Here is a 26,812-nt window from a genome sequence, read left to right as displayed (position 1 = left end):
CTATGTGAAAGCACCTTTAAAAAGAAGACTATGTGGCAAGAGATGTGTCCTAAAGATTCAAAATGAATCCAACAGTATCGGACAACCAATATAATTCCTCCAACTCAGAAGCTGCCTCAAGATTAGGTGCATCTTCCAGTTAATGTAACAGGAAGGGTGGGGTGGGAACCAGGTAGAGGGGAGCTATGGGGGCGAAAAAGAGGAACATCTGTAATAATCTGAACAATAAAGATTTAAAAAAAAAAAAAAGGCAATAGATTTTATCTTATTAATTGCATCCACTCACAAATAGACCTCAGGTCACCAGATGTGTAGACACAATGAGATTTTTTGTTGTTTATAGTCTTTAATTGAAATGATAAAGGAAATAGATCTATTTAAAAACAAAAACAAATAGCTATTTCGGTCTAGATTAAAAAGTGGCACCAGGTGTGGGATTCACATTTTGAGTGGCCACCTGTGATGCGACTTCGATGATCCAGGGTTTGTCTATGATTCTGGCTGTACAATTGCCCTTCTCTACGATACCTATAATCCATGCTTGGTGACCTCCACCATATTTGGGAGACTTTATCTCTGCACAGAACCGAGCTGCTTGCTCACATGGTAAACAGATTAGAAGGCCTCCTGATGTCTCCAGGCAGGTCCCATGCATGAGGCTAAACATGATTCCCCAGGCCTTGCTCACAGCAGCCATCTTGGCCAGGACAGGGAGGTTGTGAATCACAAAGGACACCTCGTTCCTCTGCTGTTTAGCTAGGTTCGGTGCATGGCCCAGAATTCCAAAGCCAGTGATATCAGTGGCAGCGTGGCACTGAACGTGTGCATGAGTCCAGTAGCTGTTCTGTTGAGCTTTGCCATATTCATCATCGCCTCCTGGTATGCCAACTCCACATCTTCTTGAGTGACCACTAGTTTAATTTTATTCCACTTTTCAAGAATATCCAACCACTGGTGCACAGCCATGGCCACTTGTGTCCCCAGGGGCTTTGTCAGAACCAGCATGTCCCCAGGCACTGAGTTATCTGGCATGAAGAATTCATTGGGCTGGCAGACAGTTGTAGCCACTCCTCCCAAAACAATCCAGGGGTTTACCACTGTTTGTCTGCCTGTTATAGATGTCCTCTGCTGCATCTTTAAAACCCTGTATAATTAGGGGCATCACTTTATCCCTTTTCCTATCAGTCATTTTATTACTGATTCCAAGAAGCATCAGCATATTGTCACATTCTGTGACCCACACTGCATAGAGGTCACTGAGTACATTAGCACATGCTATCCTGCCCATCATATAAGGGTCGACAATATGATAAATGTAATCTGTGGTTTGCACCAAGGAAAGACCACTGTGCCTCAAAGGAATGACACAAGTATCCATGCCAAGCCTTGGCATAACTGCTTCCAGAAACTGCTCATCTTCTTGGAAGTGGTTCTCTTGTAAGGATTCCAGCAATTTCTGCAGAACATCTTGGGGCACTTTGCAGCCAGTGCCCTTCAGTTCAGTAAATCTTGTTAATCGGAAGCTCTTGTCCAATTCATAACTTTCGGGGTTAAGACTCCCATGTAGACATGGTTCTTGGGTGTACATACCTCACAGCTGGGCCCCTCTCCTCCCTCTCTTAGTCCACTGGATTCTTCAGATACACCTACCTCCAAGCCCCTAAGCCCAGGACACCAACAATGGAAGGGACATGGTGAGGTGGGCGCACCGACCAGGCATTCACCATAAAACACACATCGGGGCACGGAACTCCAGAACACCTTGAATCTCAGGCTGTTGCTTTTAAAGGCCAATGGGGCCTGGGTTCTTTGTGCAGCGTGGCGGTGGAGGCAGCACGGTATCGCTGGCAGGTCCATGCCCAAATGCCCCCCAACATGGCGACAGTGGGGAACCGCGTGTGGCCCACTGGCCGGCCCACGCTCACCCGGCCCGGGCGCCCAGGTTCAGTCAGCGCCACGCCAGGGGACCCTCTTTTCTTTTTTTAAATATTTTTGCTTTTTCCTCCCTGGCTGCTTGAAATTCAACCATCATCATGAATGACACAGTAACTATCCGAACCAGGAAGTTCATGACCAACAAACTACTTCAGTGGAAGCAAATGGGCATTGATGTCCTTCACCCTGGGAAGGCAACAGTGCCCAAGACAGAAATTCTGGAAAAACTAGACAAAATGTATAAGACCACACCTGATGTCATCTTTGTGTTTGGATTCAGAACCCACTATGTTGGTGGCAAGACAACTGGCTTTGGCATAATTTACGGTTCCTTGGATTACACAAAGAAAAACGAACCCAAACATAGACTTACAAGACATGGCCTATGTGAGATCAAGAAAACAGAGAAAGGAACGCAAGTACAGAATGAAGAAAGTCAGGGGGACTGCAAAGGCCAATGTTGGTGCTGGCAAAAAGGAGTAAAGATTCTTCAGTGACTTTATCGGTGATGATTGTGCAGATTTTTCATAAGAGGATTAATAAACTAAATTTTTATGTGAAAAAAATGTTTTTCATTGATTTCAGAAAGGGAGAGGGAAAGAGAGATAGAAACATCAATGATGAAAATCATTGATTGGCTCCTGTACACCCTCTACTGGGGATGGAGCCCACAACCTGAGCATGTGCCCTGACCAGGAATTGAACCGACATCCTGGTTCATAGGTCGACACTCAACTATTGAGACACTCCAGCTGGGCTTCATCTTTATATTTCTAATATCTGGGACTTGGTAAGCACAAAGAGACAGAACCTTGTTCATGGAATCCAAATACTCTGATTTGAATCTTCACTACCTACTACTTGTCTTGGAATAATTCATTTAACTTCCAAGACCCTCAGTTCCTGCAACAGTAAAGTCAAGGTAATACCGCTTTCAACTATTGTGAGGATTAAAGGAGACAATAATTTAGGGAAGTGTCTGGAATGTATGTGGTCAATCAATATGGGCTTCCTTGGTATTTACAATACTAAAATTTATGTAAATATTTTTCAATATTATTTAAATAAAGGGGTATCTATTAACCTAAGTATCCTATAACAATGTAGTTTTGCAAAGTTTATAAGATCTACTATGAGTCTACGTGACAAGTTCTTTAAGAAAATACATAGAAATTAAGTTTATGGACTTATTAAAGGAAATTAATTTGCTAGCTCCTTGGCCAGGACTTTTTACTTTGAAATATAATCAGGTGAGATTTAAAAAAATTATTGATATATGAATTTAAGCATCCTACATGGGACATATGACAATAAATTCACATTGATACATGCAAAAACTATTCTGGCCCTGGCTGGTGTGGCTCAATTGGTTGAGTGTCATCCTGTGCACCGAAGGGCCAAAGGTTCAATTGCCAGTCAGGGCACATACCTAGGTTTTTGAGTTCAATCTCTGGTTGGGGCATGTACAAGAGGCAACTAATGGATGTTTCTCTTTCATATTGATGTACCTCTCTCTCTCTAAAATCAGTAATAATAGTAATTTTTTAAAAAAAACAACAACAACCATACCCTCAGGTGAGGATTAAAAACCACCACCAACAAAAAACACAGATTGCTAAGGTCCCACCCAGAGTTTTTTTATTCAGTAGGTCTGGGATGGGGCCTGAGAATCTGAATTTCTGACCAGTTTTCAGGTGGTTAATGTTGCTGGTCCATGAACCACACTTTGAAAATAACTGTTAGAGCATTTTTTTTATTTCCCTCCCTACTTCACCTGCCTAATTTCGCATTTAATCTTCAGTCCTTCCCTCACCATAGAACATAGTGCTCCATGGCACAGTGTACTTAACCCTATCACATAACTTATCACATGATATTGTAATGTCCTATTTATGTGTGCTTCTCTCCTACCAGACTCTTATCCCCAGCACCGAGCACTATGGATAAGCGGGGACTATTGCAAATACATTTCAAGGGGAGAATCTGGTAACATGAGAATCTTACAATTGTGCATTTCCCTTGACCCAGCAATTATATTTCTATGAATTTATTGGAAGTAATCAGGTACATGTATACATTTATGTATATGAATAGTCACCTGGTATTGTTTATACAACTGAAAAACTGTCCAACCATTTTGGGGTTGAACATCTTATATCTATTAAGTGCCATTACACTCATTAAAAAGGATTGTGTAATCTTTTAATCTCCCAATATAGGAGACATTACTGGGAGAACATACTAGTAATAGGATCACATTTTTCTATTAAAAGAAAATGTCACGTGTATGCATGGCAAGTCTCCAAGTTTATACAGCGACCGGAAACACGCCTCGTGGGCCCTCGGGAATTCTGGGTAACACACGGATACCACATTACCTCACGAAGAAGAAACTTACCATTTAAAAGAAAAATACCTCTTGCCTTTAACACATCTATTAATCTGAGCGCAGAAAGCCGTTTCTATCCTGAGAAGCTAGAAGGGGAGGTGAGGCGAGTGACGGTTTCTTTCTTTAAAATGAAAAAGCCTTCCTCGCTCTTCCCCGCCCCCCACTTCCCCTCAGTCTGAAGGGGCTTCGAATTCCCCTTGGGGAAGGCCGTTTCCATGGGCGACGATTCGCGGGAATGCGGTGAAAGGAGCGTCGGCAAGTCCACCGTTGTGTTCGAATGCCGCCCTGCAGGAGGACGCACGCGCGCGGCGCGGCTGGGGGCGTACCGGCGAGGCGCGCCCTGATTGGCTCACTGGGCTTCAGGCTCGGCGCTCCGAGGCCAGGGCGGGGCGGAGCCGCGCGCGTGCGCAGAATCGTCTCTGCGCGTCGGGCAGTTCGTCCCCATTCCCTAGTAGGCGCTTCAGCCTGGGAACTGAGCGAGGGGCTTAATGCCTGCCCCGGAGGAAGGAGCGGGTTAAACGTCCTCGCACCCCTAACTAGCAGGCTCTTCTCCGAGGCTTGGCCCACTGGGGGCGTGAGACGGAGGAAGAGGCGAGGCCCAGGCGGAAAGGTCGGGTCAGGGGCTGGCGATTGCCTGCGTAGTGAAGGGCTGGGCAGGCCGGTGCGGGAGGGGTGGGGGAGTAGATGGGGGCGAGAGGAGGGACCGCCTGCCCCCACAGACCCCCGCTAGAGACTTCGGTGAACAGTGAAACCTCTAAGATAATTGTTGAGGAGGTGGAGGGTCACTTAACTAACACATCTATTAAGATCTGACTAAGCTTAAGCTTGTGTTTGGAGTACAGGTTGGTAACCAACTTTTGGATGACTATATGGTCTTTGGGTTTGAGGTTTCAATAGGACATGTCTGTGGAAATGTTTACAGGAAGTCTTTTAAGGCAATCTTTGTGAATTACCTGTAAAAAAAAAATGGGTCCCTGATTTGTTACTTTAGGACATTCAAAACAATTGGTAAAGTGTTATAAAATTAGTTATCTTCTCTTTGGCTAATCATATATATGATGATTAGTTTATAGCTTTGCTCTAACAGTCTACCATTTCGAGTCCCAGAGAGTGTAGAAGAATCACAAAGTTATGGAAGAGTAAAACCTCCACTAGAGGTCTGGAAACGGGGTAAAGCTTTCAGATTAAAGATTTCCAGATCACATGGAGAATGATGATCAGAGGCTAGTCATATGAATTATTTTAAGGGCTGCCCGACATTCTATCATACTTATATATTAGGGCAGTAGAGAAGATTATGAGTTTTTTAAACAAGCCTCAGTTTAGCCCTAGCTGGATAGAGTGTCAGCCTGCGGACTGGAGGGTCCCAGGTTCCATTCTGGTTAAGGGCACATGCGGGGTTGCGGGCTCCATCCCCAGTAGGGGGCAGCCAATCAATGATTCTCTCTCATCACTGATGCTTCTATCTCTCTCTCCCTCTCCTTTTCTCTCTGAAATCAATAAATATATTTTAAAAAACAACAAACCATAACATGGCTTTCTTAAAAAAATGTTTTTAAAAAAACAAGCCTCCATTTAAATTCTAGTTTCCCCAAAACTAGCAGTGTGACTAGAGGTAGTTATTGATGAGCCTTGGTCATCAATAAAATGCTAAGTAATCAGGTTCCCAATACCATAATTTATGTATTACCATAATTTTAACCTTTCTCCTCTTTTCTGGACATTTAATACTGTTTCTTGTCAGAGTCTTTATGCTGGAGTCCAAGAATTGTTAGGGTCCTGATTTTAGGATCTTGGTCCACAAGCTTTAAAAAAAATTTTTAATGTTCATTTACAGTGATTAAGCCTTAGGGAATTGACTTACAAGGGCTGGTTTAAAAATGCCAATTCATTAATAAACTGACCAATACCTCTATTGGTTGCTTAGAATGCATTGTTTTTAGTATTTTACTAAAAGCACACTTCCTATTTCTTCCTTTCTGTCTATTTTGCCTTTTTTTGTGTGTCTTCTTGTCTCTCTATTTTGAACACTGTATTGTTCATTCCTCTTCAGTTTGTATTGATCGTGAGTGATATAACTTTGGCCATGAAGTATTCCAGAATCCTATTGGCAGAAGTCTGTGTAGGAGGAATGACAGCTGGAGGAAAAGTCACCCAATAGGCATAGGCTCCAAGGAAGGGCTAGCAGTCCAAATAGAAAAGTCCAAGAGAATCAGCAAATATGATTCCCATCTGATGGTCAGGGGTAGTATAACAGAAGGGATTTTGAGACAGACAGTTTTTTAGGTTCAGGATCAGGGCAAAAACAGTGACAAGAAGATCCATTTTTGGTGACAGAGGAAGCAGCCAGCTACTGAAAGACAATGGGGGAAAAACAAATCCATTGGGAAATATCTGCAAGATTTACAAGGCTAGGGTTTAAGGTCAGGCTCCAGCCCCCGCAGGGAGTTGAATTTGAAAACCAGTAGTCAGGACTGAAGTTTAGTCTGACAGACTGGCCACATCTTGAGGGAAAGCTACTCATTTGTAAATATGCCCAGGGTTAATTGCCAGGATGGAAGAAAGGACTGTTCTCAGTCCCTCTCACTTGTGCAGAGACAGAAAGCAGCTCACCTCAAGGATCAGTTCAGGAACATGGGAAGGTTTTAGTCATAAAATATGCTGTGCACAAGGAAATGCCTCCATAATAAATATTATTTATAGTAAAATTGTATAAACTGTTTCCGAGATTTCTTGTTGAAAATCAATATCACCTGATCAGTCAGGATTCAGAAAAAAGGTGGTACCATCAAACTGGGTAATTAAGGATCTATAATGATAAAAGCGGAACATACTAATTAGACCAGACGGCTGAACGACCTTCTGGATGTCCTTCTGTACAACCTTCTGTGGACAAAGCCAGGGCTGTGAGGGCTGAGGCAAGCTGCTGCGGCTGCGAGGGCCGAGCCCCTTGCACGAATTTCGTGCATCAGGCCTCTAGTAGTTTAATAAAGAGGTTATTTATGCCCTGGCTGGCCAGTGTTGTTCAGTGGTTAAAGCGTTGGCCCTTGCACTGGATTGCAGGTTCCCTGCCCTGCTCAGGCCATGTGGCAGAGGCAACCAATCGATGTGTCTCTCTCACATTGATGTTTCTCTCCCTCTCCCTCCCTTCCTTCTACTCCCTATAAAAATCAATGGAAAAATATCCTTGGTGAGGATTAATAACAACAACAAAAGGGTATTTATAAAGGCAAGGTTTAGAAAAGACTAGGATGTTGTAGTACCCCATGGCTAGTAACAGCAGGGAGCTGATACCATCCCTAAGCTAGAAAGGGGAAGGAATGGTGGCTGAATCCCCTTGAAGACCTACGCTATGACAGCCCGCTGATAAGGAGCGGTGATTTTAGCAGAGGGGAACCACCAACATGGCTAGGTGGCAGGGAGGGAGCCAGGGAAATAAACATCCTTTCCTCACTCTTTTACCAATTTCCTACCAGTATTGGCCCCCCTCCAGAGTCTCTGAACACAACTAGAAGTCAGAGTGTAAAGTGACACAATCCATATAGGTCAGCCTCTCAGGGCACAGAGTAGACTAGAGAATGAATCTGAAGGGAAAATAGATTATCTGTGGTGTGTAGGTTCTCATTAAATCTAGCCAAAGTCTCACTTTCCAGGCCTGAGTATCTTGGGTTTTTTCATCCTTTTTTGCCTGTGTCATCAACATCTTGGATTTTAGGCTTACTTTTCTTTGGGGCATATGGCCCTCTATCCACTAAACTCACACCCCCTGTGGAAGAGTCAAAATGTAATCACGTCTGAGCCTCTGAGCTGTCACTTGGTTCAATCAAAGCCACAGCTGCCCCAGAAAAGGAAATCTGGTTCCTATAAGAGGGGCAAAGCCTATAGGAGCTCTTCCTACCTCCTTAAGCATGATTACCTGTAATTTAATGAAGGTATAGGCAGTCCTATAAAGCCTGTGAGGAAACAGGATTAGCTCCGGAGGCAGCCCTTCCCAGCTGGAGAAAGGGAGCACGTAGCAAACCCATCTGAAGGTTGACTGTCATTCAACCTATTCTGCCCAACTAGGTAGAGCCTTCATTCAAATTTCCACTGGAGCATAACTATCAGAGAATAATTAAAACTGGCCAAATGGAAGGGATACTCTCCATTGGCAGCTTTCTGCTGCTTTTTTTTTTTTTAATGATTGATTTTAAAGAGAGAGAAACATCAAATTGTTGTTCCACTTATTTATGCATTCATTTGATTGTTGTATGTGCTCTGACCAGGGATGGAACCCACAACCTTGGCATATGTGGATGACACTAACCAACTGAACTACCCGCCCAGGCTCCACTGCTTTTTTGGAGTTCTTTAAGAGGTGGAGACTGATTCTGCTCCTTTGAGTGTAGGCTGGTTTAGTGACTCACTTCTAGCAAATAGAATAAGCAGAAGTGATGGTACACCACTTCTAAGACTGGCTAATAAAAAGCATTAGGGCTTCCTTTTCCCTCGCTCTCTTAATGCACTTGCTCTGGGGGAACCAAGCTGCCATGTTGTTGCTAGACAACAAATTTAGACTAGAATGATATATTCAGAAGAAATTATTTTATCTGTAGACCAAAAAACAGCAACACCACCCATTTCATGATGAGTATTTAATTTCTTTCCCTTTTCTGCATTAGTAAAGAAGCAAATGGGTATTTGATTTGCTAATATTAATGTATGAGTCAAGAAATTTTTAAATGTCTTTTTCTATTTTCTCTACATATTAATAAAAATCTTTAATAGCAGTTATTATCATTTTTAAAAAGCATTAAATAATATGTCTTTACTTAGTTTATTTTAAATTATAGTTTCCCTGCTCACTCAAATATTTAGCACAGATAGCTCCATGGAGATGACAAAATGCAGTTCAAACACAAGTCAATTCCTTTCTTCTCCAGTGTGTGTGATCTGTTTCCATGGAAATTTCATGTTGACTGGGGACTGTAAAAATACTATACGCAAACATATCTCAGAAGCAAACCTTTTTGGAGAATAATCACAATTTAATTTGAGTCACCCCATTAAATTTTTTCAAATAATAGAAAAGAAGACTATATTCTTCTTTAGCAAAGGCCATTCTGCAATTTCCCTTAGCTCAGTATATTAGTCTAATACAGTTAGAGATTATAGGGACTTTAATTTGCCTTTTGATGAGATTAAAATTAAATCTTAATGATTTGGTAAATGTATTCATTCAAAAAAGATTAAGAACTTAATATGAATGAGCAAGGTATTGTTGGAAAGCTGAAAGGAATACAAAGGTGTACACCAACACAATAATGGTGTAAAATGAGATTATTACAGTAAAGTTGACAATGTGCTCTGAGAGTGCAGAGGAGCGAAGTGATATTTATGGTTGTGAAGATCAGGAAATTTTCTTGGGTGAAATGGCAATTGTACTGGATCTTTTTTTTTTCTAAATATTTTTATTGATTTCAGAGAGGAGAGGGAAGGACAGAGAGAAAGAAACATCAATGATGAGAGAGAATCATTGATTGGCTGCCTCCTGCACTCCCCACACTGGGGATTGAGCCCGCAACCTGGGCATGTCCCTGAACTGAGAATTGAACTGTGACCTCTGGTTTATAGGTTGGTGCTCAACCACTGAGGGATGCTGGCTGGGCTGTACTGGGTCTTAAACAATGAGAAAGTAAGGAGAGGATCTTCCTGGTGAGGGAAATAAATCATCTGATAAAGAACTAAGTTGGGAAAGCAGAGGGTGTGTTTGGGGAATAATGAGAAGTCTATCTGGATGAGATGTAATGGAAACTGGGGGAGAGAAAATGATAAGGTAGGGTGTGACTAGGTTTTCTAGGGCCTTGAATGCCATGCTAATTTGAAAGTTATGCTCAACAGCAGTAGTGTTAGGTGATAATTATCTGGACTGCCAACAGTTGAATATTGGTAATGAGAAAGTAAGGAAAGGGAATAACTGAAAGGAGTAAGAAAGCAGCAAAGTAGCTTGAAGAACTAGCAGGGTTGAAAAATGTTATATTTGCCTGGCCAGTGTGGCCCAGTGGTTGAGCATCGAGCTATGAACCAGGAGATTACAGTTCGATTCCTGGTCAGGGCACATGCCTGGGTTGCAGGCTCGGTCCGTGCAGGAGGCAGCCAATCAATGATTCTCTCTCATCATGAATGTTTCTACCTCTCTCTCCTTTTCCCTTCCTCTCTGAAAATAATAAAACTATATTTTTTAAAAGAAAAGAAAAATGGTATATTTGAGAGATATGGTGGGTTTAAAATATGTCCACAAATTTTTGAAGTTCTTTTCTTTAAGAGGTGGAGACTGATTCTTCTCCTTTGAGTGTAGGCTGGATTTAGTGACTCGCTTCTAGCAAATAGACTAAGTGATGGTACACCACTTCTAAGAATCTATAATAATAAAAGTGTAATATGCTAATTAGCCTGGACATCCTTCCGGACGTCTCTCTGTACTTCTGGACAAAGCTGGGGCTGCGAGGGAAGCCCGGGACCCGGGTGCCAGAGGGAAGCCGGTGCTGGCAACCAGGGGAAGGAAGGCCTACTCTTGCACAAATTTCATGCATTGGGCCTCTAGTAGCTAATAAAAGGCATTGGGGCTTCCTTCTTTCTTTCTTTCCTGAATCATTTGCTCTGGGGGAACCCAGCTGCGATGTTGTGAGGAAACTCAAACTTGGAAGTGGATTCTACAGCCACAAGTCAAGCTCTGAATGACATCTTTTTAAAAAATATATTTTTATTGATTTCAAAGAAGAAGGGAGAGGGTGAGAGAGAGAAACTTCAATGACAGAGAATTGTTGATTGGCTGCCTCCTGCACATCCCCTACTGGGGATCAAACTGGCAACTTGGGTATGTGCCCTGACCAGGAATTGAACCGTGACCTCCATGTTCATAGGTCGATGCTCAACCAGGGAGCCACACCGGCTGGGCTGAATGACATCTTGATTGCAGCCTTCTGGGAGACCCAGAGCCAGAACGACCATCAACTAAGCTGATCCTATATTCTACAGACACTATAAGGTAAGTTTTTGTTGTTTTAATCTGCTAAATTTTGAGGTAATTTGCTATACGGGAATAACTAATGCAGGAGGTGTGGGAATAGGATACTTACAAACATGTTTGGGGGTTGAGAAGAAGGAGCCAATGGAGACTGAGAGAGTGTTGATCCCACAAGAGAAGGGAAATCATGGTTAGGCCAAATTCTGGAGGAAGATTGTAGGGGAGAGGATTGTCAGAAAAGGATAGAGAAATTATTTTTGGAAAGGAAGAGTAAGGATCAGAAAATAATTTCAGATTGGAAAGATAAAAGGTGAAATCAAGCTGGATGCCTGTGGTTCCTGCAGCAAAGGAGGTCATGTCACTGGCTGAGATGAAGGAGTCTCTGGGATCAGAGCTTCAGGTGAGTAAGTAAAATTTGGAAGAATTGTGAGATATCACATAGAGAGTCAGGTAGAGCAAAGAGCATAGTTCTCTCCAGCTGTGCTTAGCACCCTGGAGAATAAGCTGAGAAAGTAGACAGTGAAGTTTACTCAGGATTGGGAATTGATAAGGCAGATATGAAAGACCAAGTGGGCAAACAGTTCTGAGATGCTGGTGTAATTACTGTGGCTGGGCATGAAGGCTAGACTGGGTACAAGGGCACATCTATAATAATGAAAGCATAATATGCTAATTAGACCAGTCGTCCTTCCAGATGAAGCCGGGGCTACAAGGGAAGCCCGGGTCCCAGGTGCCAGAGGAAAGCCAGTGCCTGCAGCCGGGAGAAGGAAGGCCTACACTTGCACGAATTTTGTACATTGGGCTTCTAGTGAAACTATAAAGGGTTAATGAACTGAGAATATAAAAGGGTGGGTGTTCTATGGCAACTATAATCTGTACCACACATTTCACATTTTATTCTAAATACTTTATATTATCATGTAACTTTTTGGGGAGTATGCCTAGTTGTCCTCATCGGATCATAGATTAAAGGTAGTGACCCTGGTTTATACATTTTGTACTCTCTTAGCAATTAGCGCATTGCTTCATAGGAACTCACATTTGTTGAATCAATGGATAAAATCATTCTAGCTTCCTATGTGTTTCCTACTGAGTTTTTTTCTTCTTTCACAATAAGCATCTGATTGAGGCTAAAGATATGCTCCTTTTAGATAGTTGAGTGTTTTCCATCCTTGTCTCTAAAGAGACAGGATTTCTGGATGCTTTTAAGAAGTATTATATAATTATGAAAAAAGGACAATACCTGGTTGGCTAAAAATAATAAGCCTAATTATGCCTATGTGAAACAACCTTGAAATAAACGTTGGATGATTTCTCTTCAATCTGATAAAAATCAGAATAAAAGTAAAAAAGTTTAGAGGAAAAAAAGAGACTAGCATTCTCCTGGAAAATTGGGGAGAGCAGAGGCCTTGGTTTAGAGCAGTGATGGCAAACCTTTTGAGCTCAGCGTATCAGCATTTTGAAAAACCCTAACTTAACTCTGGTGCCGTGTCACATGTAGAAATTTTTTGATATTTTCAACCATAGTAAAACAAAGACTTATATTTTTGATATTTATTTTATATATTTAAATGCCATTTAACAAAGAAAAATCAACCAAAAAAATGAGTTCGCGTGTCACCTCTGACACGCGTGTCATAGGTTCGCCATCACTGGTTTAGAGGAATCACACTGAAGCTTACATCTGGAGTGAGAGGCCTGAGAAGAGCGTCTGGTTTTCCAAGATTAGCAGTACAAATGGCTCCATAGCCTAAGTGGACATTTATGTACTCTTTACGTAGCACACTCTTCTTTCATTGTTTTCCTGGCACTGACAGGCTTGTTCAATTTTGATAAAACTATAAAGAAAAAATTGAAAATAGGCTTCTAAACCACTGAAGAAGGTCACTGATCACAATGATATATAAGTGGTTCTTCAAATTTTTACCACCTGCCATTTTATGTACTTCAGTCACACCCCAACCCACCTTTCCTTCTGTTCAGACTTTTATATATGAGTTAATAAATTAATATTATATGGTGATACAGCCAAGAGTTTTCAGTTCAGTTTTGACAGTCACTATCTTTGTTGATGAGTTTGTTTCTATAATTATTTGAATATTTCGTTACATTTTGCCCTTCTCATTAAAATGAAGGAAAAGAAAAATGAAAATGCTAATCCCAGTGATAACAAGTTTAGGTTTCATATACTTAGTGCAATTAAGACAAAGATGAAAATTATTTGGCCATCTAAAGGGAACAGAACTTAGCCATAATCAGATGCTCATTGTAAAGGGAAAGAAATCAATGAAAGAATACATATAAAGTGCTAGTGCTAAATTACTGAAAATTGTGTCTGAAATTGAGGTGTGATTAGGGATTTTATAATAATTCTTAAGTCTTATATCATGTTAGTTCTATTTTCAGCCAGTCAAACGTATTTGAAAACATGTTATGTTAGAAAAAGAGAAGCTGCCTGTATTGTATTGTGCTCCAGGAGGCCACATGGAGGTGCCACAGAGGCTAAGGTCTGGGCCAATGGCCAGAGCTGCAGGCCTCCCACCCCTACATCAGCTTTCACCAAAACAAAGTTCCTTTTCCGCTTTCCATTCTGGATTCTGAAAAGCCTTTTTCTTTTTTCTTTTCTTTTTTTTTTAGGATTTCTTTCAAAGAAAGAGTTCCCATGTAACAGAAGTCTGAAAATCACTGCCTTACCCTGATACAGTGTTTATATATAGTGGTTCAGCCTTTTAAAGTGACTATTTGGCAGTAACTTAAAAGTCTAAATATTTGTATTGTTTGACTCAGCAATTTTACCTCTAACAATTACTCTTAATACAAGTAATCATTCAAGGGCACAAAGATATATGTACAGGATATTTATTGCAGCATTGTTCATAATAGAAGATTGAAAACAAAACAAACATTGTTAGCATAATAATATTCCTGTATTGGTGTTCTTAAAGGAATGAGATGGAAAGATGTCAAAGTATATTGCTAAGTGGAAAAAGCAAGTTACAAAACAGTATGATTCCATTTGTAGGTCAAATAAGTCAATAAATAAAAGAAAAACATTGCCCTGGCCAGCGTGGCTCAGTGGTTGAGCTTCGGCCCATGAATCAGGAAATCATGGTTCGATTCCAGGTCAGGGCACATGCTCGGGTATTGGGCTTGATCCCCAGTGTGGGGCATGCAGGAGGCAGCCGATCAATGATTCTCATCATTGACGTTTCTATTTCTCCCTCTCCCTTCCTGTCTGAAATCAATAAAAATATATTAAAAAGAAAACCATTGCCTTTGATATATGCAAATAGATGACTGTTACTTCTTAAAATTATTACTAAAATTCATAGGTTTAATTGTTTTAGTTATATATTGGATGGCATGATCTTTTTTATTTACATAGATTATTCAACTTTGGGGTTTTTCATAATTGCTCTATCTGAAAAAGTAATCAGTTAAACTTAGCGTATTAGGGTAGTGTATTAGGGTTTTAGAAAGTAAAAAATCTTGTAAAGATTTCGTATAATTTTATGTCAAGAAGGTAATCAGCAATGACTTAGACTTATGGAATTTAGTCACATGGTGTAACAAAAAAGTTTAGGCCCTCAAACACTCACAAACACAATAACATTCAAGAGAATAACCATTTTTGTATGTTAGTGCAATAGGAATTTTCATAATTTAACCTTAGAGAGCTATTCTCTCTTCATTTTTAATCATTAGTTGAGTAGGCCAAAGATAAAAGATTTTGTTTATGGCACACATGTCACAAGGAGCCATGAAATCATTACAGTGAGTGTTGTATGATTGATAAGATCTTTTATACTTTTACTTTTAAAATATGTTTTTTCTTTATTGATTTTTAGAGAGAGGAAGGGAGAGATAGAAACATCAATTGGCTGCCTCCTGCATGTCCCTTACTGGGGATCAAGCCCACAGGGATCGAACTAATGACCTCTTGGTCATAGCTCCATGTTCAACCACTGAGCAACACTAGCTAGGCTCTTTTACACTTTTATTTTGAAGCATGGAAGATTAAAAGTGGATGTCACAATGGTCATGCCAACAAATCCACAGAAAAAGGGGGTGTTCAACAAACTGCATGTTTCTATAGATATGTGAGGCAGAAAATACCAGGGTAAATTTTACAAATCAGTTAAACCAATAGTACCATAAATAAGAACAGAGAAATGAAAATTACAGATTTCTTAAGTCTCATACCAGATCCTAACAGTGCATTTAAAGCACTTTAAAGACATCCTACTAGAATACATCATGGTTTTACTTCTGTCTTCTAATTAGAAAGACTGTTGTCTCACACTATATATTTTTTATTCCCTGAGAGATTGCAATGGTGAAACTATAGAAAGCACAAGGAATGCTCATCATCTGGAAAGCAACTTAAAACATATGTTGTCATGCAAGAGAGCTCAGGAAATTCACAATGTCATAGATGAAAAAACAGGCTTTCCTAGGAACTAAAAAGCCAAGAGTCTGCAAGAGAAGGCACAGGGGATACAGTGGGCCCAGGGTGCTCTGTTGCACATGTCACAAGTGAGCATTCCATTGAAGGGACATCCTCTCCTCTTTTGCTTTCTCTTCTTCAAGATCAAAGTGGTGAACATCCTTATCAAGGGGGTCCACACAGACTACTTGGTATCAGGCTGTCTGGATTTAGATGTCAACTGTCAGGAGTTATCTGAGAGAACCAGATGCCTATATCTGGATTCTTTGGGTGCCCATGGGAAGTTGCAGCCCCTCCTGCTGAGAGGGAGAAAGCAACCAGTGCCATGGGAAGCCGAATTTGGAAGAAATAGGGAGGCCGTTGGTCACAGTTGGTTCATTGTTTAGGCAACCCAGAGTAACCTGCTGGGGTCATCTACAGACTATCCTGTCTGTTTTACCACTGTCATTAGTCAGTAGCATCATCTTTTTTATATAAAATTTTTATATAAAATTTAGGGTTCTGGCCTTAGCCGGTTTTGCTCAGTGGGTAGTGTTGGCCTGTGGACTGAAGGGTCCTGGGTTCTATTCCTGCCAGGGGCACATGTCCAGGTTGCAGGCTCGATCCCCAGTAGGGGGCATGCAGGAGGCAGCCGATCAATGATTTTCTCTCATCATTGATGTTTCTATCTTTCTCTATCTCTCCCTTCTTCTCTGAAATCAATAAAAATATATTTAAAATAGAATAAAATAAAGTTTAGGGTTCTGGTTTTTATTGAAATTTTAAGGTGCCTGCTTCTGCTATAATTGTTTGCAGTTCTTAGTACCTTCTGTAGGCCTTCCATTTTATGTCATTTAAACAATTTAAATATTTTAAGAGTTGGCATTTTATTAAGAATTTTAAATATTCAGTGTCCTGACTTTGGCTAGAATAGTTCTCTTTGGCGTTACTCATTGCCACCTGCTGGAGAAGACAAGAAGTGCAGTTGAACACTTTTCATTCAGGTAACAAGACCTGTTTCTTCTCCTAACCTAAGCCATGGAAATCATATCTCCTCTAAGGAGGTGTTCCTTACTGCCCTAGGTCAGTGGTTCTCAACCTTCCTAATGCCACGACCCTTTAATACAGTTCCTCACGTTGTGGTGACCCCCAACCATAAAATTATTTTCGTTGCTACTTCATAACTGTAATTTTGCTACTGTTATGAATCGTAATGTAAATATCTGATATGTAGGATGTATTTTCATTGTTACAAATTGAACATAATTAAAGCATAGTGATTAATCACAAAAACAATATGTAATTATATATGTGTTTTCTGATGGTCTTAGGTGACCCCTGTGAAAGGGTCATTCGACCCCCAAAGGGGTCGCGACCCACAGGTTGAGAACCGCCCCCTAGATGAAGGCAGAGGAGTGTGTGCACTGGGGACTCAGACAGTAGTAGGTTCTCTGACCTTTCTAATCCTGACTTGTGTCCTGAGACCTGCATCTGTCTCTTCATCCCAGGGGATGGGAAGTGTGGGAGCGGGCAACACAGTGAGCTGGGTAACAGGGTAGTCCATCTACTGATTCCGGGCTGGGATAACAGTAGTTCTGAGAGCCAAGAGAAGTGCCTGTGGTGATAATATTGGCTGCTTCAATATCTACCCCTATTGGGAACAGAGCAGCTTGGATATGTTTCTATATTCTGTGGACATGTTAGGTTTACTTAGGCTAATGTTATAGAACCTGAGGATTAAAAGTTACAGAAAATTATTTTCAAGTCTGTTGTTGTAGATATAACATTAGGTTTATAAGCAAGAAATTTGAAAACTTGTTCACTATAGACCACTAAAATATTTCATGGCTTCATGAAGATATTTAAATTTATTGTTTGTTTTAATCTTACTTGGAGAAATTATTTTTTAAATTTGCCAACTTCCTCAGTGAGCTCCAGTTCAGGTAACTACACTGTTACCTGGGCCTTTCTCACCCCATCATCCTGACAGGTCTCTGCCTGCAGTCTTGCCAACCTCCAATCCATTCTCTCACTGCAACTAGAATAATCATTATAAAATGCAGATCTGAGCATACCATGGCCTTTATTGAAATATTTTAATGTTTTTTGAAGTCTAGACTCTTGAATAAGCCTAGGAGCCACTCGGGAAGGCCATGCCACTACTTTTTTAATATAATTTTTAAAAATATATTTGTATTGATTTCAGAGAAGAAGGGAGAGGGAGAGAGATAGAAACATCAATGATGAGAGAGAATCATTGGTCAGCTGCCTCCTGCATGCCCCCTACTGGGGATGGAGCCCAGAACCTGGGGATGTGCCCTTGACTGGAATCAAACTGGGGACCCTTCAGTCCGTAGGCTGATGCTCTATCCACTGAACCAAACCAGCTAGGGCCATGCCACTACTTTTGAACCTTCCGTATTACTCTGTTCTTGCCATGTTAAACTACCTCCATTTCCAAAGCACTATTCTCACTTCTGAGATCTCTCTCTCTCTCTCTCTCTCTCTCTCTCTCTCTCTCTCTCTCTCACACACACACACACACACACACACACACACACAGTAGTCCCTTTGTTTGAGTAATTGACTGACTTTTACCCATTCTTTAGACCTCAGCTTCCTTTCACAAGGGATGCCTAGAGTCCTGAAGGCTGGTGGGTCTCTGCTCTGCCTTAATGCCTGTTGCCAGCTCCAGCAGAGCACCATCACACTATCTGAGAAAAACCATGTCCTTGTCACCATCCTCTTTACACTACAGGCTTCCTGAGGGTAGGGACTGGGCCTTGTTTACTTTTGTATCTTACTGTGCCTGGAGTATAATAGGTGTTCATTAAATGTTGCATGAATACACAAAATAGCATATTTGAAGCCTAAAAGTCTCTCCCTGATCAGGTAGCTCAGTTGGTTAGAGCGTCGTCCCGATACCTCAAGGTTGTGGGTTCGATCCCCAGTCAGGCATATCCAAGAATCTACCAATGGCCCTAGCCAGTTTTGCTTAGTGGATAGAGCATCAGCTTGCAGACTGAAGGGTCCCATGTTTGATTCTGGTCAAGGGCATGTACCTTGGCTGCAGGCTTCTCCCCGGCCCGGGCTCATGCAGGAGGCAACCAATCGAAGTGTTTCTCTTACATTGATGTTTCTCTCTGTCTTTCCCTCTCTCTTTCACTCTCTCTAAAATATCCTCGGGTGAGGCCCTCGCTGATTTGGCTCAGTGGATAGAGCATCGGCCTGAGGACTAAAGGGTCCAGGGTTTGATTTCGGTCAAGGGCACATGCCCAGGTTGCGGGCTCAATCTCCAGTGGGGGGCGTGCAGGAGGCAGCTGGTCAATGATTCTCTCTCATCATTGATGTTTCTATCTATCTCTCCCTGTCCCTTCCTCTCTGAAATCAATAAAAATATATTTAAATATATATATCTCCTTGGGTGAGGATTAACAACAACAAAAGAATCGACCAATGGATGCATAAATAAGTGGAACAACAAATCAATCTCTCTCTCTCTCAAATCAATAAACAAAAAATTTTTAATATAAAATAAGTCTGTCTTTAAAACTAGGTTTTCTGATACAAGAGAAATTCACAATTTACTTTCACAGTTTTATTTTTAGAAATACTAATAATGCAAGAAATAAAATTAAAATGTTCTCCTGAATCCATTATAAATGAAATAAGACTCATAAGAATCATTCAAATTTTTCTTAGACCTTTCTCAATAGAATATATTACTTAATAATGAGATATTTTTACAAAAGTAAAATACTATTATGAAAAATAGGTATGACTTTACACACTGATTGAATTTGACCATATTTTTTAAAAATCCTACTAAATAATTTAGAATAATCTTTTGCACTAAAAAAGCTGTGAGCATACCTTATTTTAATTAAGTCATAGGATAATTTTTTTCTTTTCAAAAAGCAGGACAAGTTTAAATTCTGGGACTCTAAGCTAAATTTCAGAAAGGCTTAATAGTATTAGAATGACCTTATTATAAACGATGCCTGTTTGAGGGATTCCCAAACACACTGAAGACTGTGGGGCTTCTGCTCTAGCTGTGAAGCTGGACACTGCTCTGCTCATTGGCATTTGGCAAGGACCCTGAGGTCACAGCCTGGTTTTGTGATGTGGAGACAGTGACTCTAAGTGACGAATGATAAGGATTTTATATTCCGTCTGCAAATCATGATGGGATCTCTTGGTAAAAGATAAAAAACGAGCCCTAACCGGTTTGGCTCAGCGGATAGAGCATCGGCCTGCGGACTCAAGGGTCCCAGGTTCGATTCCGGTCAAGGGCATGTATCTTGGTTGCGGGCACATCCCCAGTGGGGAGTGTGCAAGAGGCAGCTGATTGGTTTTCTCTCTCATCGATGTTTCTGGCTCTCTATCCCTCTCCCTTCCTCTCTGTAAAAAATCAATAAAATGTATTTTTTTTTAAAAAGATAAAAAACGATTTGTTCTCACTTGTTGCCTTGCCACTGCCACGAATTATTAACTTAATTTTGTGGGAGTTTCTTGATGGAAGACTATTAACTTAATTTTGTGGGAGTTTCTTGATGGAAGACATTCAAACACATTTATGAATGAGTCACAAATATTATGAGTCACAAATATTATGAATGAGTCACAAATAACTAATATAACATTAGTTATCCTCTATGGGGAAGTCATTGTCTTTCTTAGTTTTCCAGAAATAAACATATATTCAAAGAAGGGAAAAGAACAAATCAGAAGGAAAAAAAAAATAAAGATACCTCTTGGTACACCCCTGATAGGAACTTTCCTCCAACTATAAGAATATTTGCCCTAACCGGTTTGACTCAGTGGATAGATTGTCAGCCTGCCAACCAAAGGGTCTGGGTTCAATTCCGGTTAAGGGCAAGTACCTTGGTTGCAGGCTCCTCCTGGACCGGGCCCTGGTTGGGGCTTATGCAGGAGGCGACCAATCAATGTGTTTCTCTCACATCAATGTTTTTCTTTGTCTTTCCCTCTCTCTTCCACTCTCCTTAAAAATCAATGGAAAAATATCCTCAGGTAAGGATTAACAGAAAAGAACAAAGGAAAAAAAATCATAGTGTAGTAGACTGAATGATGGTCCCCAAAGATATTAGGTCTAATCCCTGGAACCTATAAATGCATGTAGAAAGGAAGAGATTATGCTGGATTACCTAGTGGGCCCTAAATTCCATCATATCCATTCTTATAAGAGAGAGGCAGACAGAGATTTGACATAGACATAGAGGAGGAGGTGATGTGAAGATGGAGGTAGCAATCGATGTGATGTTGCTACAAGCAAGGAATGGAATGCTCACAGCCCCCAAAAGTTTGAAGAGGCCAGGAATAGAGTCTCCCCTAGATCTTCCAAAGGGAGGGCCTGCTGATACTGATTTTGACCCAGTGATACTGATTTTGTACTTCTTGCCTCCAGGCTGCAAAAAACTAAATTTTTATTATTTTAATCCACCCAGTTTGTGGTAATTTGTTAAAGAGCCACAGGAAACTAATATGACTAGGGTATCATTAACATCCATTATAATGAGTTTATGAGGCACAACGTTTATTTTAATGGATTTTTTGTTGTTGTTAATTCCCACCCAAGGATATTTTTTTTTTCCATTGATTTTTTAGAGAGTGGAAGGGAAGGGGAGAGACAGAGAGAAAGAAACATTGATGTGAGATAGACACATTGATTGGCTGCCTCGCAGCCGCTGTGGCTTTGTCCGGATGGGTGTTCAGATGGACATCCAGAAGATGTCTGGTCTAGTTAGCATATTACCCTTTTATTAATATAGATACTTATTGAACTCTGGCATTAGGAGGACTTAGTGTAGAAGCTCACAGGAAACATTAGTTATCCTCCATGGGGAAGTATTGAAGAACTATTAAAGAACACTGCTTCAAAGACACCCTTAATGTTAATAAGGGACTTAGAATAATGCTACCAGAAGAACTCTAGGAATGTATTACCCTTTAAATTAAGAAACAAAACAACAAACAAAAATATGAATAATATATGAATAATTTACTTTCTGTAATATGAATAGTTTGTTACAGCACATTACCTTAAAACAAAAGCATTATATTTGATTTCAGGACAACTAGGTTTGAGTGCCAGTTCTTCCAGTTATTAGTTGGTGACTGTGGGAGACACAGTACCTACCCAAGATACACTCCCACCAATCTTGTTCAGGCATCTACCCTGTCCCATACAGCCCTAATATTTTAGGAGCAGCCCACTCGGTCCCTAGTGCCATGAGTAATCCCCTCTCCTCTCCTAGTAGTTTGGTCGGGAATGGGTATTAGTCAGTATACTTAGGATTTCCATTATTAGTGATGCAAAACAACCTAGTTACACTAATATTGGATAAATTATTGTCCAGTAAATGGGGGTGATATTGTCTTCCCTTTCCAATATAATCACTGTAAAAGTGCTATTTTATTTTGCAGAATAGACTATATCCAGAGATGGTATTATGTCAAAAGAAATAAAATTCGGTACTGTGGGGCGTTTTCTATAAACTATCAGATTATTGCTTTATTTGCAAATTATAAAACTATTTTCTTTTAAAAACAACTATTGCAACCCTGGCCAGTTTGGCTCAGTGGATAGAGCGTCGGCCTGCGGACTAAAGGGTCCTAGGTTCGATTCCGGCCAAGGGCATGTACCTTGGTTGCGGGCACATCCCCAGTGGGGAGTGTGCGGGAGGCAGTTGAATCGATGTTTCTCTCTCATCGATGTTTCTAACTCTCTATTCCTCTCCTTCTCCCTTCCTCTCTGCAAAAATAAATAAGTAAATAAGTAAATAAATAAATAATACATAAAAAATAAAATAAAAACAACTATTGCAGGGAGAACCAAGATGGCGGCATAAGGTATAGACCTGTGCATGCTGCCTCCCACAACAACATTGAAACTACCAACTATAAGACAAAACAGCTATCATCCAGAACCATGGGAAAGCTGGCCCAGTGGAAGTTCTACAACTGGAAGGAAAGAAAGAAACGCATTGAGACTGAGTAGGAGGTGCAGAGGCACCAAGAACAGAGGTACAGAGTCGTGCGCCAGGCGGGCTGCAACTGGATGCGCGGTTTTTTCAATTGGAAGGGGATACAAGCTCTCGAATCCACTGAGCTTGTTTGGGGCGGGATTCTGAGGTCCCAGACCCCTACGGGGAGAGGCTGGACTGTCTTGCAGTGGGTCGGAGAGCAAGGGTGGCTTTCTGCGGAGCTGCTCGCAGGGATCATTGTTGCTGTGGGGGCGCGGCACTCGGGGACGCGGGAGCCGCTGACGACAACCATTGCTGTTTGCTCTGCCCTGGGTGATTCTCTGAGACCCCGCCCTACTCAATTTACATCCCCACCCAAGCTGTGCCAGTGGCACAAAAGGAACCACCTGCGCTTTTGCAGCCTAACCCAACAAACTGCAGATTTCAACTCCTCGCATCCATAAGGGACACACTCAAGAAGCAGACTCAGGTTCAGAGGAAGCCGGAGCCGGACCCAGCTGGGCCGGCGACATGGAACCGCTGTACCAGCAAACGCACAAGCAGGTCCACCAGATCCAGTCTCACTTGGGATGCCAGGAGACGGCAGACAAGCAGTCTGTGCACTTAGCAGAAAACGAAATCCAAGCAAGCATACCAGATATTCAGCCAGCTAGAACACCTGGAGATTTTTGTCCAGCAAGGAGCCTCCCAACAAAAGACAGAATGCCAAACTTCGTGTTGACCAGTTAAAGTATGATGTCCAGCACCTGCAGACTGCTCTCAGAAACTTCCAGCATTGGCGATAAGCAAGGGAGCAGCAGGAGAGATAGCGAGAGGAGCTTCTGTCTCGCACCTTCACCCCCAACGTGGGATGCGACAGCCCCTGCGAGGGTGCGATGCCCCCTGCGAGGTTGCGTGAGGCTGCAACGGCACCTGCAAGGCTGCGACGCCCTCTGTGAGGCTGCAACGGCCCCTGTGAGGCTGCGTGAGGCTGCAACGGCCCCTGCGAGGCTCCAACGGCCCCTGTGAGGCTGCAACGGCCCTTGTAAGGCTGTGTGAGGCTGCGATGGCCCCTGCGAGGCTCCGACGGCCCCTGTGAGGCTGCGACGGCCCCTGGGAAGCCGGCGGAACCACGCGAGCCGCCCAGACGGCTTCGTCGACAGCCCGCGAACCAGCTCACAGCCCCACGCACAACTATCACCCGAAGGGTGAGAGGGGCGAGAGCAGCTGTAGTGTTGCTTTCTCCTCAGTTTTGGTAGCGAAATCCTCATTTTAAACATAAGAGGATACATTATTTTAAAAAGCCGTTACGTGGCTCCGCACCCTTTCTGAGTAGAGTGTGAACAAGTCGTGAGAGGCCTTTCCGAGCACAGAGACATGTTGCGGATGGAAATAGCCACATTTTCCATGTGTATGACCTTTGACCCAGCAACAAAAAGCTCACCCCTATGGGTGACACCCGGGGGGGGGGGGGGGGGTAAGGGCAGAGGGTGGAGTGGGAAGTGGGTGGAGGGGAGGTATGGGGGGGAAAAAGGGGAACAACTGTAATAATCTGAACAATAAAGATTTATTTTTAAAAAAACAACTGTTGCAGATATATACATTCAATAAGTGTCAGGTATTCTGAATTAATAATATTGTGTAAATTTATGCACTTATTCATTAAACCAATGTTTATTGAGCACCCACTATATCACAGTCACTATAGTAGGTGCTGGAGGTTCAGTAATTGGCAAAACGGTCACAGACCCTGCCCACGGAGCTGCAGTGCCCAAAACACATTGGATACTACAGACTCATTTCTGAAGCAGTTTCTGAGCAAGGCATACAGATGGGCAATAGATATGTGAAAAGATGTTCAATGTCACTAATCATCAGAGAGATGCAAATTAAAACCACAGTGAGATATCAACTCTCACCTGTCAGAATGGGTATCATCAATAAATTAACAAACAACAAGTATTGGCAAGGATGTGGAGAAAAGGGAACTCTCGTGCACTGCTAGTGGGAATGCAGATTGGTACAGCCACTGTGGAAAGCAGTATGGAGTTATCTCAAAAAATTAAAAATGGAACTGTCTTATGACCCAGCAGTTCCACTTCTGGAAATATATGCAAAGAAACCTGAAACACTGATTCAAAAGAATATATGCACCCCTAGGTTCATTGCAGCATTAACAGTAGCCAAGATTTGGAAGCAGCCCAAGTGCCCATCAATAGATGAGTGGATAAAAAACCTGTGGTACATTTACACAATGGAATACTACTTGGCTGTGTGAGAGAGAGAGAGAGAGAGAGAGAGAGAGAGAGAGAGAGAAGAGAAGAGAGAGAGAAATACTACCTTTTGCCACAGCATGGATGGATCTGAAGAGTGTTCTGCTAAGCGAAATAAGCTAGTCAGAAAAGGACAAGTACCATATGATTTCACTTACACTTGGAATCTAATGAATAAAATAAGCTTACAAACAAAATAGAAACAGACTCATAGATACAGAGAACAGACTGACATCTGTTAGAGGGGAGGGGGTCTATGAAAAAGGTGGAAGGATTAAGGGAAAAAAAACACCTCATAGACAAAGACAACAGTAAGGTGATTACCAGAGGGAAAGCAGGGTTGGGGGAAGTAGAAGAGGATAAAGGTAGGGTAAATGGTGACGAAAAGAGACTTGACTGTGGGTGATGAACACACAATACAATATACAGATGATGTATTGTAGAATTATATAGGTTACATCTGAAAACTATATAATTTTATTAATTAATGTCATCCCAATACATTCAATAAAATTTTTAAAAGAATAGAATCTCACATTTGTCAGATGAAATTGCTGCCTAAATTATCTAAGATAATTTTCACATTCTTTTGTGAAAATCAAATTCTGTATGGTTATAGAATTAATTTAGAAATGACATGGTGTGTTTTTCTTCTAGGAGAGCTTGCTAATTCAAGTTGAAGCATTAACAGTCCTCCTGAAAACACTCAAGCCAATGAGGTAACAAAGGCCCAGAAGACAAAAATTAAGCAAAGCAAGTTAATTCTTGAAAACTCTTACAACCCCAATTTAAGAAAAATAAAGAAGCAGGAAAGAAATTAGAAAAAGGCACATGACAGCATATGAGGTATTTATGAAAGTATTTTTGTTTATATATTTACCTTTTTTAATATTTAGCTTTTTTAATTACATGCATTATGTAGCTTGTACTATGGTTTTGAAATTGTAAAATATGTATTTGTTGGGTCTGTTCTCTCAGTGCTTGGAAATATAAAAAAGAAACAACTCCCGCTGCTTGTTGCTTACATGTGCAGGATCACAAACTCAGATGCCGCTTGGCCAGTCCCAGGGAGGGCTGTCCAAAGTGAGGGACATGTGGCCATGAAAGGTTCAGCTGCCTTTGGACTCCGCTGTTTGTTGCCAAGTGAAGTGCAGGGCATTCCACATATTCAGAACACTGTGTTGGTTTGGGCTCTCCCAAAAGCAGGCACTGAGACAAAAATTTGGGTGCAAATGTCTATTTGGGAGGGATTGCAAGGAACTCGATGAGGAAGTGGGGCTGTTGCCATTTGGCAGCCAATGAAAGGAAGGAGAGAGGTTGCCTTATCTTTTCAAAATAAGTATTTTGAGGTTTTAGTTATTAACAGTAAACATATTTAAGCTTCTTAGTAATTGTTTACAGAAACAGAAATTTTTTTCTAATTATGCTCTGAACCCAGATTTAAAGTAGGCTCTTTTTCTTCCTTTTAGGCATAGACTGTGTAGAAATTAGAACATTATATGTGGAATGCATGACAAGAATCAGTTCAGGGGGAAGCAGAGTGGGTTGAGGTGGAATAGGGCATAGAAGGGATAAATGGTGTTGGGGGGAAAATAAGGAGAAAAACAAAATCAGTTCAGGAAAATTTGGAGTGGGGAAAGTAAGTAGATACTCCGAGGGAAAGGAAGGAAACCAAACCATTCAAATGAGGTGCACAAAGCACATGAGAACAGATTGGGGGGAGGTAGATAAAACCTAATCTCGAGCTAATTGTAAACAAGCAATGTAATGTTGAGTTCTTTTGAAATATAAATTTTAAAA

At 41.3% G+C, this 26,812-nt stretch overlaps 1 long non-coding RNA gene and 2 pseudogenes across 1 annotated transcript; 2 read left to right on the top strand and 1 right to left on the bottom strand.

The window, feature by feature from the left end:
• Positions 1–438: 438 nt before the first annotated feature.
• On the bottom strand, positions 439–1,588 carry LOC102431728 (annotated as a pseudogene).
• Positions 1,589–2,033: 445 nt separating this feature from the next.
• LOC102431420 lies at positions 2,034–2,418 on the top strand (annotated as a pseudogene).
• A 2,324-nt stretch (positions 2,419–4,742) lies between these two features.
• LOC106694711 lies at positions 4,743–26,812 on the top strand. Its single transcript, XR_001345762.2, has 3 exons — positions 4,743–4,934; positions 11,227–11,351; positions 25,670–26,812. It is a non-coding gene; the product is annotated as an uncharacterized LOC106694711 (long non-coding RNA).

This window comes from Myotis lucifugus, unplaced genomic scaffold (assembly GCF_000147115.1).
Source record: "Myotis lucifugus unplaced genomic scaffold, Myoluc2.0 scaffold_6, whole genome shotgun sequence".
Lineage (NCBI taxonomy): Eukaryota > Metazoa > Chordata > Mammalia > Chiroptera > Vespertilionidae > Myotis > Myotis lucifugus.
This window is presented reverse-complemented; position numbering and strand designations above follow the sequence as displayed.